A 19,336-nucleotide genomic window follows, 5' to 3' on the forward strand; every position below is an offset into this window, starting at 1 on the left:
CTGTTGAGTTTCTAAATTTCTCCCAGTCCTCTGGTTTGCCGCTTCTTTTGGCCAATGTATATGCCTCTTCCTTGGCTTGAACACTATCATTGACTTCCCTCGTCAGCCACCGTTGAGCCATCTTCCCAGTTTTATTTTTTCGTCAGACAGGGATGAACAATTTTTGGAGTTCATCCATGCGGTCTTTAAATGTTCGCCGTTACATCTCCACTGTCAACCCTTTAAGTATAATTTTCCTGCCTATCCCAGCCAATTGCCGTCTCATACCTTCAAAGTCTATTTTATTCAAGTTCAGGGCGCTAGTCTCTAAATTAACCGTGTCACTCTCCATCCTAATGCAGATTTCCACCATACTATGATCACTGTTGCTCATGGGGCCTTGCACAACAAGATCGCTAACTAATCTTTCCTCGTTACACAATACCCAGTCTAGGATGGCCTGCCCTCTAGTCAGCTCCTCTACAATGCGCGCGGCCGAGATGGCAGACAACCAGACCGAGCGCGCCTACCAGAAGCAACCGACCGTCTTCCAGAACAAGAAGCGTGTATTGGCGGCCGAGGGCGCCAAGGAGAAGCTGCCGCTCTACCACCGAAACCTGGGCCTGGGCTTCAAGACTCCGCAGGAGGCCATTGATGGAACCTACAATGACAAGAAGTGTCCATTTACCGGGAATGTGTCTATTTGAGGTCACATCCTGACAGGTGTTGTCACTGAGATGAAAATGCAACGGACCATTGTTATTCGCAGAGACTACCTGCACTACATTAGGAAATACAACCACTTTGAGAAGCGACACAAGAACATGTCTGTGCACCTGTCCCATTGCTTCAGGGATGTGCAGAATGGAGACACTGTTGGGGAGTGCCGAACCCTCAGTAAGACAGTGGGTTTCAACGTCCTCAAAGTCACCAAGGCTGCAGGAGCCAAGAAACAGTTACAGAAATTTTAAGGGCGGCTGTAAAAATGTGAATCATCTACAATAAAGCCTTTATGAGAAAATGCCACAAAAAAAAACTCCTCTACATATTGGTTTAAAAACCCATCCCTTATGCTTTCCAGGAAATCCTCCCCCTCAGCACTGTTTCCTATTTGGTTGGCCCAATCTGTATGTAGATTAAAGTCACCCATGATAACCACTGTACCTTTGCTGCATTTATCCCTAATTTCCTGCTTGATGCTATCCCCAACCTCCCTACTGCTGTTTGATGTGTGTATACCACTCCAACAAGCGTTTCCTGCCCATGGAAGGTTAATTAAGAAGGTTAAATCGTTGGGTATTAATAGTGAGGTTGCAAGATGGATTCAACAATGGCTGAATGGGAGATACCAGAGGGTAATGGTTGACAACTGTATGTCAGGTTGGAGGCCAGTGTCTAGTGGAGTACCCCAAGGATCTGTGTTGGGTCCACTGTTGTTTGTCATTTACATTAAAGATCTGGATGATGGTGTGGCAAATTGGATTAGTAAGTATGCAGATGATACTAAGATAGGTGGTGTAGTTAATAATGAAGTAGATATTCAAAGTCTACAGAGAGACTTGGGCCTTTTGGAAGGGTGGGCTGAAAGATGGCAGATGGAGTTTAATGCTGATAAGTGTGAGGTGCTGCATTTTGGTAGGACAAATCAAAATAGGACGTACAGGGTAAATGGTAGGGAATTGAGGAATGCAGCGGAACAGAGGGATCTGGGAATAACTGTGCATTGTTCCCTGAAGGTGGAATCTCATGTGGATAGGGTGGTGAAGAAGGCGTTTGGTATGCTTGCCTTTATAAATCAGAGCATCGAATATAGAAGTTGGGATGTAATGTTAAAATTGTACAGGGCATTGGTGAGGCATCTGGAGTATGGTGTGCAGTTCTGGTCGCCAAATTATAGGAAGGATGTCGACAAAATGGAGAGGGTACAGAGGAGATTTACTAGAATGTTGCCTGGGTTTCAGCACTTAAGCTACAGAGAGAGGTTGAACAGGTTGGGTCTTTATTCTTTGGAGCGTAGAAGGTTGAGCGGGGACTTGATAGAGGTTTTTAAAATTTTAAGAGGGACGGACAGAGTTGACGTGGATAGGGTTTTCCCTTTGAGAGTGGGGAAGATTCCAACAAGGGGACATAACTTCAGAATTAAGGGACAAAAGTTTAGGGGTAACATGAGGGGTAACTTCTTTACTCAGAGGGTGGTGGCTGTATGGAATGAGCTTCCGGTGGAAGTGGTGGAGGCAGGCTCGATTTTATTATTTAAGAGTAAATTAGATAGGTATATGGATAAGAGGGGATTAGAGGGTTATGGTCTGAGAGCAGGTAGATGAGACTAGGTCAGAGAAAGTGGTCGGCATGGACTGGTAGGGCCGAACGGGCCTGTTTCCGTGCTGTAATTGTTATATGGTCATATGGTTATATGGCTATTTCGCAGTTCTACCCATACCGATTCTACAGCATCCAAGCTAATGTCTCTCCTTGCTATTGCGTTAATCTCCTCTTTAACCAGCAATGCCACCCGACCTCCTCTTCCTTTCTGTCTATTCTTCCTGAATATTGAATACCCCTGCATCTTTAGCTCCCACCTTGCTCACCCTGGAGCCATGTCTCCATAATTCCAACTATATCAAATCCCTTAACTACTAACTGTGCATTCAATTCATCCTCCTTATTTTCAATGTTCCTCGCATTGGCACAAAGCTTTCAGGTTAGTTTTTCTTATCTTCCTTCTACCTTTTGCTTCTGTCCTCCTTTTATGGCCCTCTGTCTCCTTGGATTGAGTCCCATCCCCCTGCCCTGTTAGTTTAAACGTGACCTTTCCTCCACTCTCTTTCCCGTTAGCTGCATGGACACGCATCCATGTTGTTGACTCCAACCCCCCACTTTTCAGTTTAAACCCACCCGTGTAGCACTAGCAAACCTGCCTGCCAGAATGTCAGTCCCCTTCCAAATAAGGTGCAACCCATCCCTTTTGTACAGGTCACCCCTGCCCCAATGTTGTTAGTATTATACAGGGTTATATAGCATTATACAGGCATATATACATATATATCAGGATAATACGTCCTATAGAAAGGACAGGCAGGTGGGCAGAGGAGGTGGGGTAGCTCTGTTGGTGAGGGATGGAATTCAGTCCTTTGCAAGTGCTGACATTGGAACTGACAATGTAGAGTCACTGTGGTTAGAGTTGAGGAATGGTAAAGGTAAAAAGACACTAACGGGAGTTATCTACAGACCGCCAAACAGTAGCCTGGATATAGGGTGTAAGTTGCAGCAGGAGTTAAAATTGGCGTGTAACAAAGGTAATGCCACTGTAGTTATGGGGGATTTCAATATGATGGTAGACTGGGAAAATCAGGTTGGTTCTGGACCCCAGGAAAGGTAGTTTGTAGAGTGCCTCCGAGATGGATTCTTAGAGCAGCTTGTACTGGAGCCTACCAGAGAGAAGGCAATTCTGGATTTAGTGTTGTCCAATGAACCAGATTTAATAAGGGAACTCAAGGTAATGGAACCGCTTGGAGGTAGTGACCATAATATGATTAGTTTTAACCTGCAATTTGAGAGGGAGAAAGCTAAACCAGGAATGTCAATGTTGCAGTTGAACAAAGGGGACTATAAAGTCTGGTCTACCCCAACAGCTGCTGACGACCTTCTACCGCTGCACCATAGAGAGCATCCTAACGCATGGCATCCCTGTGTGGTACCTCAGCTGCACGGAGGCAGAAAGGAAAGCTCTACAGCGGGTAGTCCATAGAGCTCAGAGGGCCATCGGAACACAGCTACCAGACTTGGAGGGCATCTACAACACACGATGCCTCAGAAAAGCCACCAGCATCCACAAAGACTCTTCACACCCCTGCAACAGTCTGTTCGAACTCCTTCCATCGGGCAGACGATACAAGGCCTTCTACGCCCGCACCTCCAGACTCAGGAACAGCTTCATCCCCAGGGCCATAGCTGCTATGAACCGGTCCTGCTGAGCCGGATGGCCACAACGCATAGATCAACTTGCACTTTACCCTGTCTAAAAACTGTCACAATTGTTTCGTTTCGTTGGGTTGCTGTTAATTACTTAAATTATTGCATCGTATGGGAGGCGCATTCCCAATCTCGTTGTACCCCTGGGTACAATGACAATAAAGATATATTGTAAAGGCATGAGAGAGGAGCTGGCGAAGGTCAAATGGAAAGGGATCCTAGCAGAAATGATGGTGGAACAGCAAGGGCAGGAATTTCTGGGCATAATCCAGAAGATGCAGGATCATTTCATTCCAAAGAGGAAGAGGCAACCGTGGCTGACAAGGGAAGTTAGAGATGGAATAAAACTAAAAGAAAAAATGTATAAGATAGCAAAGAGTAGCGGGAAGCCAGAGGAGTGGGCAACTTTGAAAGGACAACAGAAGATAACAAAAAGGGCAATACTGGCTGAAAAGATGAGGTATGAAGTGACGATGGCCAAGAATATAAAGAAGGACAGTAAAAGCTTCTTTAGGTATGTTAAGAGAAAAAGACAAATGTGGGTCCCTTGAAGGCAGAAACGGGTGAAATTATTATGGGTAACAAGGAAATGGTGGAAGAGTTGAACAGGTACTTCGGATCTGTCTTCACTAAGGAAGGCACAAACAATCTCCCAGATGTACTAGCGGACAGAGGTTCAAGAGAAACAGAGGAACTGAAAGAAATTTGCATTAGGCAAGAAATAGCATCACAGGGTACTCAAGGAGGTGGCTCTAGAAATCGTGGACGCATTGGTGATCATTTTCCAATGTTCTATATATTCAGGATCAGTTCCTGTGGATTGGAGGGTAGCTAATGTTATCCCACTTTTCAAGGAGCAAGAGAGAAAACGGGGAATTATAGACCAGTTGGCCTGACATCGGTGGTGGGGAAGATGCTGGAGTCAATTATTAAAGAGGTAATAACGGCGCATTTGGATAGCGGTAACAGGATTGGTCCAAGTCAGCATGGATTTATGAGGGGAAATCCTGCATGACTAATCTTCTGGAATTTTTTGAGGATGTGACAAGTAAAATGGATGAAGGAGAGCCAGTGGATGTAGTGTATCTAGACTTTCATAAAGCCTTTGATAAGGTACCACATGGGAGGTTGATGAGCAAAATTAGAGCACATGGTATTGGGGTTAGGGTATTCACATGGATAGAGAATTGCTTGACAGACAGGAAGCAAAGAGTTGGAATAAACGGGTCCTTTTCAGAATGGCGGGCAGTGGAGAGTGGAGTGCCGCAAGGCTCGGTGCTGGGGCCGCAACTGTTTACAATATATATTAATGATTTGGATGATGGAATTAGAAGTAACACTAGCAAGTTTGCAGATGACACAAAGCTGGGTGGCAGTGTGAACTGCGAAGAGGATGTTAGGAGGTTGAAGGGTGACTTGGAAAGGTTGAGTGAGTGGACAAATGCATGGCAGATGCAGTATAACGTAGATAAATGTGAGGTTATCCACTTAGGCAGTAAAAATAAGGAGGCAGAATATTATCTCAATGGTGTCAGATTAGGTAAAGGGAAAGTGCAAGGAGACCTTGGTGTCTTTGTACACCAGTCACTGAAAGTAAGCGTGCAGGTACAGCAGGCAGTGAAGAAAGCTAATGACATGTTGGCCTTCATAACGAGAGGATTTGAGTACAGGAGCAAATAAGTCCTTCTGCATTTGTATAGGGCCTTGGCGAGACCACATCTGGAGTATTGTGTGCAGTTTTGGTCTCCTAATTTGAGGAAGGACGTCCTTGCTATTGAGGCAGTGCAGCGTAGGTTCATGAGGTTAATCCCTGGGATGGAGGGACTGTCATACGAGGAGAGATTGGAAAGACTAGGCTTGTATTCACTGGAGTTTAGAAGGATGAGAGGGGATCTTATAGAGACGTATAAAATTAGAAAAGGACTAGACAAGCTAGATGCAGGAAAAATGTTCCCAATGTTGGGGGAGTCCAGAACCAGGGGCCACAGTCTAAGAAAAAAAGAGGAGGCCATTTAAAACTGAGGTGAGAAGAAACCTTTTCACCCAGAGAGTTGTGAATTTGTGGAATTCTCTGCTACAGAAGGAAGTGGCAGCCAATTCACTGTATGAATTTAAAAGAGAGTTACTAGGGGCTAGTGGAATCAAGGGATATGGGGAGAAGGCAGGCACAGGTTACTGATTGCAGATGATCAGCCATGATCACAATGAATGGTGGTGCTGGCTCGAAGGGCCAAATGTCCTCCTCCTGCACCTATTTTCTATGTTTCAATAGAAAGGATAGAAGAGTTAAATGGCCTATTCCTCATTCAATAATAAATGGAATACAAACACCATTGTTTACTCCAAAGATGTACAGGTATGTAGGTTAATTGGCTGGGTAAATGTTTTTAAAAAAATTGTCTCTAGTCGGTGTAGGATAGTGTTAATGTACGGGGATCGCTGGGCGGCACGGACTTGGAGGGCCGAAAAGGCCTGTTTCCGGCTGTATATATATGATATGATATGATATGACGATTGTGTCAATCAATACATTAAAGATAGAACCTGTGACACGACCAAGAAACTTCTCATTACAGTAGGATTATTTCTGCTTAGAGGATGGTATCATGTGTACCAAATCAATCCAATTCACTCCCAGAAATAATTGTCAAGGAAATTGCACAATCACCATGGAGAGAAAACAAAACCAGAGTAAACCTTATAAGTTTTCAGAGTTGGAGAGTTGTGAAACGACTCGTAAAGGCTGGTTATTGTATATTGTTAAATTTAATGTGAAGTCCCAAGGGCTGTAATCTAACTAATCAGAAGATGATGTTTCCCTGGAATGTGCATTGGCTTTTGTTGGAGCAGTGTCAAGGCCAAAGTCAGAAACAGTGATGTAACAGTGCAGCTACTAGAGCTGATGCCTTACAACTCTTGTGACCTGGGTTCTTGACGTCTGGTTTTGTCAGTGTGGAGTTTGCATTTTCTACCCATGACAGTGTGATAGGAAATGGAAAGCTCAGGGTCACCCTTGTGGACTGAATGGAAGCATTCTGAATCGCACTTGCCCAATCTGTGTATGGTTTCTCCAAGATTAACAGGGCTCTCAATCATGTCTGTTCCATTCTCTGTATTTTCGATCTTACACTCTCTCCTCCACCTGGCACGATGAAAGGGTTCCCTTTATCCTTACCTTCAGCTCACCAGCTACATTGAGAGGATATTAACTTCTGCCACCACCAAGCATATCTTCCCTTCTCCTTTCAATAATCCAAAGGGCTGTTTGCTCCTCCTCCACCAACCATTTCTCATCTCTCGGCACTTTCCCATGCAGCCGAGGGATATGGAATACTTCTCTTTTACCTCTTAGACAATAGACAATAGACAATAGGTGCAGGAGTAGGCCATTCAGCCCTTCGAGCCAGCACCGCCATTCAATGCGATCACTCTCAATCAGTACCCCGTTCCTGCCTTCTCCCCATACCCCCTCACTCCGCTATCCTTAAGAGCTCTATCCAGCTCTCTCTTTGCACCATCCACAAACTGAAGCAAAATACAGTTTTGCATTCAGTGCTCACCAATGCGGTCTCCTCTACAGCGGAAAGATCAAATGCAGATTGGGTAACCTCTGTTCAATCTGTAAAGGGGACATAGATGATTGTCACTTTAATTCTCCATGCCACTTTGTAGTTGTTTCAGCATTGTTTTTATCTCTTTCCTCCATTTTCATACTTCTTGTTTCATTGACAGCTCCATCAGACAGATCAGATGCCATTATCAAAACCTCATCTGTCATATCCAGCACCTACTCTTTGCGCCTTTCTTTCTCTTTTGGGTCTCCAGTATATCACAAGACATTCCCTATTTTCTCCGGTTTTCTTCCTTCTCTGTAATTTAAAACATGTTTTATTTCTGATCTTAATTCAGATAAAGGGTCTTTGACATGAAAGGTTTACTCTGTTTCTCTCTCCTTAGATGCTGCCTGACCTGTTGGGGACATCCAATGTTTTCTGTTTTACTTCAAATTTTGAGTGTCTGCAATATTTTGCTTTTCAATTTACTCAGTCCCCGCTATTATTGTGGGGACTTGTAGTGTCATTTAATTCATGCTCAGGCAGCTTAAGGCCCAGTGGTATGAATATTGATTTATCTAACATTAAGTAACCCCGGCATTCCCTCTCTCTCGATCCCTCCCCTCCCCAAGTCGCACCAGCTTCTCGTTTTCACCCAACACACAGCTAACAATAATGGCCTGTTTCCTTTATCATCGTTATTTTTTGCATATCTTTCATTCATTGTTCTTTACCTCTCAACATCATCGTCTATATCTCTCATTTCTCTTTTCCCTGACTAGTCTGAAGAAGGGTCTTGACCTGAAACGTCACCCTTTCCCGCCGAGGTACTCCAGCTTTTTGTGTCTATCTTTGGTTTAAACCTGCATCTTCAGTTCCCTCCTACACTCAATGTCCTTTAAACAGCCTTCTTTATATTATTTAGCTTCCGCTTCCTTCAAGATGCCTTTATAAATCCAACCATTATGTAATTTGACTGTCTATTTGAATTTACTTTAGTTTTGCTACTTCTTTGCCCTGGCCATCATTTATATAGTAAAACTCTTGTTTGTTTGTTTGTTCCTGAACTACAGCCAAAACTGTACATGATAGCGCAACAATTTTAGGCCCACCTTACTCACCGTTGTTCCTTTGGTGCTAATAGAAATAGTTTCATTGAAATCGGTGTTATATTTTTAAAGTTATTCACATTTTAAAGTTTAAATCTATCTCCTAGGGAGGGAGGGTGGAGGGGGGGGGGGGAGAGGAGGATAAGGGGGGGGGTTGTGGGGGATGAGGGGAAGGGGGAGGAGGGAGGGGGAAGGGGAGGCAGAGGGGGAAGGAAGGAGGGAGGGGGATGGGAAGGGCGGGAGGGGAGGGGGAGAGGGAGGGGAGGAGTGGGGGAGGAGAGGGTGTTGCACCAATGCAGGAGAGGTTTGGGCCCAATGGGTCCACTTGGTCTAGTCTGAACTAATTTTCCCTGCTCATACTGCGAAAGCGATAAAGATCGTACATCTGCCCAGTATGGTCCAGTCAGCATACTAAACAAAGAAAAAAAAGTGCAGATCCTGGGAATCTGAAATTCAAAAGGGGTGTGTTTTAAATACCCTGGGTTTTGCAGCACCTGTGGAAACGGTAACAGAGCTCATCCTTTGTGTGATAAACAAACTGCTGGAGGAACTTAGCAGTGGAGCAGCATGTGTACAGGGGAAGGGAATTGTCGACGTTTTGGGTTGAAAGCCTGCATCAATGAAAAGATTAAAAACACAGGGAAGAGAAAAATACAATGCTGAAACTCAACTAAAATATATCACAATTGTTGAATGCAGGTTAGAGTTAATCCTTTGAGTTGTTGATCTTTTATCTGACTTGACAAGAAAACATTGGTTGAAAGGTCATTGACCTAAAACATTAACTGTTTCTCTCTCCGATACTGCCAAACTCATTGAGTTTATTTTCAGCAAGTCCTGTAGAGCAAATTAAATAATTGGTTTAACAGTTGGGGCCAGACCAAAGAATACATACTCATTCTTTGACTGTAGAAATGGATAAAATCAGGTTCATTTGTCAGGGAATTAAGTCTCTGTCAGACATTATATGGTGGGCTATGTCCCTCTCCTTAAAGATGGGTTTGTAGCGACCATCAAAAAACTGCAACTATTACTCCGTTCGGGTTGTTTGAATGGTTGCGTATGCCTTTCGGTTTAAAGAACGCGGCACAGGCTTTCCAGCGACTGATGGACCGCGTGGGCCGGGGTTTACCCTTTGTGTTTATTTATTTAGACGACATCCTGGTAGCCAGCCCCTCAGTGCAGGAACACCAGGCCCATTTGCGGACCGTGTTCCAGCGGCTCCAAGACCACGGGCTCATTATCCAACCCTCCAAATGTCAATTCGGCCTGCCTGCTCTCGATTTTCTAGGGCACAGAATTACCCCTGCCGGCGCTGCCCCTTTGCCCGAGAAGGTGGAGGCTATCCGGGCTTTCCCCAGGCCCACCACAGTAAAAGGGCTGCAGGAGTTCGTAGGCATGGTTAATTTCTACCATAGATTCGTTCCGGCAGCGGCGCGAGTCCTGCGCCCGCTTTTCCAATGCCTTGCAGGTAATCCGGTAGAGTTGTTGTGGTCCCCGACCGCAGAGTCGGCTTTTACGGCAGCTAAGGCAGCCTTGGCAGACGCCACCATGTTGGTCCATCCGAGCCCCTCCGCCCCCACGGCCCTGACGGTTGACGCCTCTGACGTGGCGGTGGGTGGGGTTCTGGAGCAGCAGGTCGGTGGCCGTTGGCAGCCTTTAGCGTTTTTCAGCCGGCAACTAAATTCGGCCGAGCTGAAATATAGCGCATTTGACCGAGAGCTTCTAGCTCTCTATTTAGCTGTCCGTCATTTCAGGTATTTCCTCGAGGGCCGCCCATTTGTGGCATTTACGGACCACAAGCCATTAACATTTGCTTTTTTGAAATTGTCTGACCCATCGTCGGCCCGCCAGCAGCGGCACCTGACTGCTATCTCTGAATTTACCACAGATGTCCGTCATATCGCGGGTAAGCTTAATGCCGTTGCTGACGCCCTGTCTAGACCTGCTTTTCCCCCTATTTCGGCGGTGGACTGCGAAGTGGATCCCCAGGAGCTCGTGGAGGCACAGCTCCTGGCGGATACCGTTTCGGCTTACCAGTCCACCATTTCGGGATTGAAGTTGGCCCAGGTAGCTTGTGGGTCGGAGGGCACGAAAGTCTGGTGCGATGTTTCTCTTCCTCGTCCCAGGCCGGTAGTACCGCCCTCCCTTCAGCGCCGGGTTTTCGATGCCATTCATGGGCTGGCGCACCCGTCCATCCGCTCCACCTCTGCCTTGGTGGCAGCGAGGTTTGTCTGGCATGGCCTGCGGAAACAGGTAGCGGGGTGGGCACGTTCCTGCGTGCCCTGTCAGACCGCTAAAGTCCAGCGCCACGTCCAGCCCCCCGTACAGGAGTTCGAAGTCCCGGCTTTTCGTTTTTTCCACATCCACGTGGATTTGGTCGGGCCTTTGCCTTCCTCCCGGGGCTACACCCACCTCCTCACGGTGGTGGATCGGTTCACCCGGTGGCCAGAGGCTTTCCCATTGTTTGATATCTCGTCAGCGTCTTGTGCTAGGACTTTGGCCCTTCATTGGGTAGCTCGTTTCGGGGTCCCGGCAGTTATTACAACTGACAGAGGGCCACAGTTCACTTCGTCCCTCTGGGCCGCGCTGGCGGAACTGTACGGGTCCAAATTACAACCCACAACTGCATATCACCCCCAGGCAAATGGACTCGTAGAAAGGTTCCACCGCCAACTTAAGGCGTCCCTCAGTGCAAGGCTTGAAGGCCCGGACTGGGTAGACCAACTCCCTTGGGTTCTTTTGGGCATCCGGACTGCTCCTAAGCCAGATCTCGGTGCGTCGTCCGCAGAGCTGGTATATGGCTCGACCCTTCGAGTACCCGGAGATCTGTTTCCGGACCCTTCAGCCCTGCTCCCTACAGTCCCATCAGCGTTAGCATCTCTCCGGGAACGGGTGGGCTCCCTGGCTCCAGTGCCGACTTCACGTCATGGGTGTCCCATGGTACATGAACCGTCTTCCCTGAAGGACTGTGAGTTTGTTTTTTTGCGTAAAGATGCCCATCGCGCCCCGTTGCAGAGGGTCTATCAAGGGCCGTTCCGGGTTTTACGTAAGGGAACGGCTACTTTCACCTTAGACATGGGCGGCAAGAGTGAACTCGTCTCGGTGTCCCGGCTCAAACCTGCCCATTTGGACCCGGATCAACCAGTCCTGGTCGGTCAAACCCCTAGAAGAGGCCGACCTCCGTTAGTTCCGCCCAGTCCACAAACCCCCGTTCCGACAGTTCCTCCAGGACCCCCCGTTTCGGCAGTTCCCCTAGGACCCCCCGTTTCGGCAGTTCCTCTAGGACCCCCCATGCCGGTAGTTCCTCCAGAACCTCTCGTGCCGGCTGTTCCACCAAGTCCGGAACCTCCGGCTCCTGTGGTTCAGGCTGTCCCTCTCCGTACTCGTTATGGTCGCGAAATCCGGCTCCCTGCTAGGTTCCGCACCTCGGGTTCTGGGGGGGGTCATGTAGCGACCATAGAGAATGGTCCAGGTCGTCGAACCCTCGGATTGGCCAGCGAGGTCACGTGGGAACGCGACCGTGGGGATTGGTCCAGGGAACGACATCGCTGATTGGCCAGCGATGTCAGGTGCGCGTTTGGCGCCCGTTTTAGACAGTTCGGCGAAGTCTTCAAGGAAGACAGTAAGTTTATATTGGTTGTCCTGTAACTTGTTGTTTTGACTTTGTATTCGTGTATTGCGGCTGCAATAAACTTCGGCTACAACTAACAAGTTTCGGACTCGCCATAGGTTGATTCTTGACCAGAGGACATACCCAAAATGGCAGCGCTGCCATAGCAGCTGCGGCTTACCTGCGGTCCATTTGTCTTTGTGTTTTTGTTGTTTTTTTCTCTTAATTGTAGTTGTGATGTCGTGTTTTTGTGTTTGTGTACTATGTGTGCATGTGGGGGGGAGGGGGGGAACTGTAAAATTGTAAATATGTGTCCCTTCCGAACGGAGACCCGACCTTTGTTTTCTGGGTGTTGTCTCCGTTCCTGCTGCGGCCTACCATCGGCCCAACTCCTGCAGCTGTCGGCCTCCAGGGCTCCGGTTCGCAGAGCCCGCGGACTGGACTTACCATCAGCGGAGCCGGCCGTCTTCGGAGGCTGCGGGAGCAGCTGCGACTCGCCTTAGGCTCGGGCTGCGTGGATGCTGACATCAGGAGCTCCGGCAGCGGCAGCGTGTTCGCCCGCCCCGGATCGCGGGGCTTGGGTGGCGGACATTTCACCGTCCGGCGCGGCATAAAATAGGCCGCGGGATATTTCTCTGCTGGGCGGGGGCTTCAATGTCGGGAGCCACGACCGCCCCGACGTGCAGCAACAGCGGCAGCAGCAGCGTGTTCGCCCGCCCCGGATCGGACTTATCATCGGCGGAGCCGGCCGTCTTCGGAGGCTGCGGGAGCGGCTGCGACTCGCCTTAGGCTCGGCCCGCTGCGGACAGTCCGGCGCGGCCTGCAACCACAACAACCTGACCGCGGGAGAGGACAGCAGGAGAAGGGAAAAGACATTGTGGCCTTCCATCACAGTGAGGAGAGGACTGGAGGAGACTCACTGTGATGGATGTTTTCTTGATGGATGTTTCTTTTGTGTGTTTTGGGGGTTGTGTAATTTTAATGCCTATTTTGATGCTTTTGTTGTTGGACTGTGGGTGACTGAATTTCGTCCAATTTGGATGACAATAAAGCTATCTTGAATCTTGAATATGCTTATGGTGAGAGGGGCAGTATTTAATAGGAACCTGAGGGAATTATTTTCATTCAGAGGTTGGTGGGTACATAGAATGAGCTGCCAGAGGAAGTGGGATAACAACATTAAAAAAAAAAGTTTATAACAGCATTCAAAAAACACTAGGACGGGCACAGGGATAGGAATGTTTTGAGGGATAGGGTCAAACACAGGCAAATGGGAATAGCTTCTATGGGGGACTTTAGTCGGCATGGACAAGTTGGGCTGATGGGCCTGCTTCCATGCTCATAGGGTACAAATGCTGGCCCGTTATGTGCCGTCTTTACACAACACTACTTATACGTTGGATTATTGTGTGTAGTTCTGGCTGCCGCACAATAGGAAGAATTGATTTCATTAGAGTTCAGATTCTCCAGAACGCTGCCTGGATTGGAGGTTTTAGTTATTGTGAAAGATTAGATATGTTGGGGCTTGTTTTCCCTGTGAAGGCCGAAGAGTGACCTGATAGAAGTATGTAAGATTATGAAAGGCAGTGATAGGGTAAATAGAATCAAGAACAAGTAGCAAAGATAAGAGGAAGCAGTTAAAATGGTTCCAAGGGGAACGATTTTTTGAACAGTGTGTTCATATCTGGAACTCACTGCCAGAGGTAACTGAGGAATAGGATACAATCGCTACATTTAAGGGCCATTCACAGAGGCACTTTAATAGGCAAGGCATGGAAGGAAATGGACCTAATGCAGCGAATAGGATTAGTGTCGATGGGCAGAATATTCACATGAACATGGTGGGCTGAAGGGCCCATTGTCATGCTGTATGACACTCCAGAATTTATATTAGTCGCAAAATGCGACCAGTATGATGGACTGGCTGATCTTTTCCTGCAATTCAATTCTTTATGTTCATGTGCGTAATGCAATTGCAATTAGTTGCACATAATCAGTCAGCTAATTATATTTGCTTGCTCCCACTCCCGTCAATAAATTTTGTCTCCCTAACCCCACCCCCATCTCAGAAGGTACATGAGCTCATAGTTGATGTCCAACTTTCAATAGTGCCAGTACATTTTAATCTCTTCAAGCAAGAGTGCTTCTCAGCTGATAACTGCTCCTGCAGCTGTTTTGAAGATGGGAATGAAAACCCACATGGTAGCATGTAAGCATAAAGACTGAGAGGCCTGATACAGCTGTTTGTGAAAAGGCTCGCAAAGTGGACATTTCTATGAATATATGGCTCCAAAACCAGGGGAAAAAACAAAAGCCTGCCCTGAAGCTAGATCACGTGATGCTGGTATCCACAGTGGGGGGCTTTTAAAAGTGAGACAGCAAGAGTTCAAGGATTGCATGTGCCTGATAAAGTGAAGAGCAAGCCTGGCAGCAGTGGGGAACCCTGGATGACAAGAGATATTGAGGCTCTGGAGAAGTATATGGAATGCAGGAGTATATCTAAGGAGTTTTCGGAGAGGAAAAGAGGGGGCATTTAATTACTTTGGCAGGGAAAATTAGAGAATCCAAATAAACTTTATGTATATTAAGGGAACAAGAGTAAAGAACCCACCTGCTTCAAGAAGACCATCATTCCAGTGCCGAAGAAAAGCAAGATCTCATGCTTTAACGATTACCATCCAGTGGCCTTGATATCAACCATCATGAAATGTTTTGAGAGGCTAGTTATGGAGCGCATTAAATCTAGTCCACCAAGCAGCTTTGACCCACTGCAGTTCACCAACTGCTACAACAGGTCCATGGATGATGCCATCTCCCTGGCCCTACTCTCATCGCTGAAACACATGGATAAGAGAGACACTTATGTCAGCCTCCTGTTCATAGACTACAGCTCTGTTTTTAACACCATTATCCTATCCAAGCTCATCACCAAACCCGCTGGACTTGGGAGTCAGCACTCATCTCTGCAACTGGATCCTCGACTTCCTGACCAACAGACCCCAATCAGTGAGGACAGGGGACAAATCATCCTCTGCAACAATCCTCAATACTGGTGCTCCTCAAAGATGTGTTCCCAGCCCCCCTCTTTACTCCTTGTACTCCCACGACTGTGCAGCTAAGTACAAATCCAATTCAATTTACAAATTCATAGACGACACCACCATTGTGGGCCGGATGTGAAAAAATGGACGAGACAGAGTACAGAAAGGAGATTGAGAACCTCGTGACCTAGTGTCGAGACAACAACCTTTCTCTCAATGTCAGCAAGACAAAGATAGTGATCAACTTCAAGAGAAGCGGTACACATATCCCAGTGTGCATTGACGGCACTGAAGTAGAGATGATTGAATTCTTAAAATTCCCAGGAGTAAATATCACCAACAACTTCTCCTGAGCCACCCATATTGATGCAATGGCGAAGAAAGCACATTAACACCTCTACTTCCTTAAAAGGCTTAGGAAGTTCGGCATGTCCCCAACAACTCTCACTAACTTCTACAGACAAATAATTTTATCGGGATGAATCACAGTATGGTTTGGGAACAGCTCCATCCAAGACCGGAAGAAATTGCAAAGAATTGTGGACGCAGCCCAGACCATCACACAAACCAACCTCTCTTTTCTATCAACTCCATTTACACCTCATGCTGCCTCAGCAATACCACTGGCATAATCAAGGACATCGTATCCTGGCCACCTCCCTTCTCCCATCAGGCAAGAGGTATAAAAGTGTGAAAACACTCACCTCCAGATTCAGGGACAGTTTCTTCCTAGTTGTTATCAGGCAACGGAACCATCCGACCAACAACTAGAGAGCAGCCCAGAGCTACTATCTACCTCATTGGAGATACTTGGACTATCAGTCCGAAGAAGGGTCTCGACCCGAAACGTCACCCATTCCTTCTCTCCTGAGATGCTGCCTGACCTGCTGAGTTACTTCATCATTTTGTGATACCCTGGGCTATCTTTGATCACTCTTTACCTTGCACTAAAGGTTATTCACATTATTTCCTTTATGTATTTGTACATTGTGGATGGCACAATTGTAATCATGTATTGTCTGTCCGCACTGGTTAGCACGCAACAAAACATTTTCACTGTACCTTGGTACACGTGACAATAAACTAAACTCTCTACTCAGTTCTGGTCACCCGGCTATAGGAAAAACACCATTAAGATGGAAAGAGTGCAGCAAAGATTTATGAACATGTCGAAGGCGAATGGGTGACGAAGGCGTACAGGTATGTAGGTTAATTGGCTGGGTAAATGTAAAAAATTGTCCCTAGTGGGTGTAGGATAGTGTTAATGTACGGGGATCGCTGGGCGGCACGGACTTGGTGGGCCGAAAGGGCCTGTTTCCGGCTGTATATATATGATATGATGATGATGATGACTGGCTCGAAGGGCCCAATGGGCTTCTCCTGCACCTATTTTCTATGACTGAGTTAAAGGTTGGGCAGGATAAGACATTATTCATAGGAGCTCTGCAATTTCAGAGGGTTGAGTTGTGGATGTAACTCAGTCCATCACACAAACCAGACTCCCCACCACTAACTCCATCTATATTTCACGCTGTCTTGGAAAAGCAGCCAACATAATTAAGAATTGTCCCACCCGTTCAATCCTTCTTCTCCCCTGAGCTATAGGAAGAGACTGGGAAGGCTAGGACTTTATTTCTTGGAGCGCAGGCGGCAGAGGGGTGATCTTATAGAGGCATATAAGATAATGAGTAGAATAGATAGGGTGAATGCAAAGTCTTTTACCCAGAGTAAGGAAATCAAAAACCAAAGGACATAGGTCTAAGGGAAGAGGGTAAAGATTTCATCGGATCCTGAGGGGCAACCCTTTCATACAGAGGGTGGTGGGTATATGGAATGAGCTGCCAAAGGTGGTAGTTGAAGCACTTACTATACACGGGGAATCTATACACGGACAAACACAGGCAGGTGGGACTAGTGTAGATGAGGCATCTAGGTCAGCAAGAGAAAGTTGGGCCGAAAAACCTATGTCCCTTGAAAATTATGACTCAAAATAGTTGAGTGAAGAGGGTGGGAAGAGGATGGACTGGGTGACAACATGGCCAAAAGGAATGGCTCTCTGCCATATATATATGGGCGGCACGGTAGCGCAGCGGTAGAGTTGCTGCTTTACAGCGAATGCAGCGCCGGAGACTCAGGTTCGATCCTGACTACGGGTGCTGCACTGTAAGGAGTTTGTACGTTCTCCCCGTGACCTGCGTGGGTTTTCTCCGAGATCTTCGGTTTCCTCCCACACTCCAAAGACGTACAGGTATGTAGGTTAATTGGCTGGGTAAATGTAAAAATTGTCCCTAGTGGGTGTAGGATAGTGTTAATGTGCGGGGATCACTGGGCGGCACGGACTTGGAGGGCCGAAAAGGCCTGTTTCCGGCTGTATATATATGATATGATATGATATATATATGCTAAAATTGCTGTTGGAAATGGTGAATGTATAGATATTACCAGAAAAGCAACATTTCTTTTATTGGTTTGTTCTGGAAATTGAGGTGCCTAAAAAAGCAAAGGAAAGATTAGTGGTTTTCCATCAGCTTGAGGCAGGCAAAAGTACTTTCATGTCATTGAAATACCTTTTGCATTGTAGTCACTGATGTCCTGTTGGAGGCTTGAATGGAGTGAGTAAGGGTATAAATCAAGTGGCACAAACTGTCTGTTTCTGTCCTGTGCAGAATGTGTCAGGTAATGTATCGATCTTGAACACAATATGAAGCAGATGTAGACCGAGATTGCTGTTTCGGGCATTCAGCATAATGATCAGAAATTAGGCAATTGCCATTATGTAAGAAGTACCACCTGTTCAGTAGAGATTTATCACTCAGAGTGCGAAGGCAGCTGTTTGCATTTGCAGTTATTTTCACCCCTCCTGTCACTGGTGCTGTGAAACCTCCCTGCCTGGGGCTGTGGGCCAACAAGCACACAATAAGCTTCACAGCCTCTGCCATTGGCATCCTGAAGCTAACTGCAGAATCTGGATGCAATTTACTTGATCATCTCTGACCCTTCACCCTGGCCACAAATCTTTGAAGCACTTCCCTCTGGAAGGCGACTCCGGACTGTTAAAGCAGCCACAGCCAGACATAAAAACAACTTTTTTTCCACGAGTAGTAGTTCTACTCAATAACCAAAAGTCTGTAGTCTTTTTTTCCTCTGGTTTATTTCACTCACATGTTTAAACCGTAATGTTGTATTCTTAATGTTTTATGCTTTATTCTTATTTGCTTACTGTATGCTCGTGTTGTTACTTGCGAGCAGAGCACCAAGGCACATTCCGTGAATGTGTACATACTTGGCCAATAAACGTATTCATTCATTGTGGGCCACGTCCACAGCCCTTCTCACAAACTCTGGACATCCCCAACATTTTACAGCCAGGGTGTGGCTTTTAAAACATAGTAATTTTAGAACATAATAAAACAGGTATGTAGGTTAATTGGCTGGGTAAATGTAAAAATTGTCCCTAGTGGGTGTAGGATAGTGTTAATGTACGGGGATCACTGGGCGGCATGGACTTGGAGGGCCGAAAAGGCCTGTTTCCGGCTGTATATATATGATATATATGATATGATATGATAATTGGTGAGGTGGAGAAAATATGGCAGGTAATTTATGCACAACAGGTTTCCACAAGCAAAAGAGCACCTTTTTGGTAAAATTGACTGAAATGTAAATAGTGACCGCAAGGCGATATACATAACAACTGCGCTCTGGTGCAGCACGAGGAGTTATCTTATGTTATCTGAAGAGGACGTGCAGGGGCTTAATTTGACAGCCAATTCAAAAGACAGCATGTGTAGGAAGGAACTGCAGATGCTGGTTTAAACTGAAGATAGACACAAAATGCTGGAGTAACTCAGTGGGCCAGGGCAGCATCTCTAGAGAGAAGGAATGGGTGACGTTTCGGGTCGAGACCCTTCAAAGACAGCATGTTTTATAGCTGCTTTGGGAATGCAGTGACCGAGGGACACACACGCTCCCCAGCTCCAATCTCAGAGGTAGGAGTGCATTATGGCTGACACATGATAAGTTGATCCATCAGCCCTTTCCCACAATAATGTGCTGCCCTTGCAATTC

The 19,336-nt window shown here is 46.6% G+C and overlaps 1 pseudogene; it reads left to right on the plus strand.

Moving 5' to 3' along the window:
* The first annotated feature begins 476 nt into the window (after nucleotides 1–476).
* On the plus strand, nucleotides 477–999 carry LOC144590058 (small ribosomal subunit protein uS17 pseudogene; annotated as a pseudogene).
* Nucleotides 1,000–19,336: the final 18,337 nt, after the last annotated feature.

This window comes from Rhinoraja longicauda, unplaced genomic scaffold (genome assembly GCF_053455715.1).
Source record: "Rhinoraja longicauda isolate Sanriku21f unplaced genomic scaffold, sRhiLon1.1 Scf000111, whole genome shotgun sequence".
Lineage (NCBI taxonomy): Eukaryota > Metazoa > Chordata > Chondrichthyes > Rajiformes > Arhynchobatidae > Rhinoraja > Rhinoraja longicauda.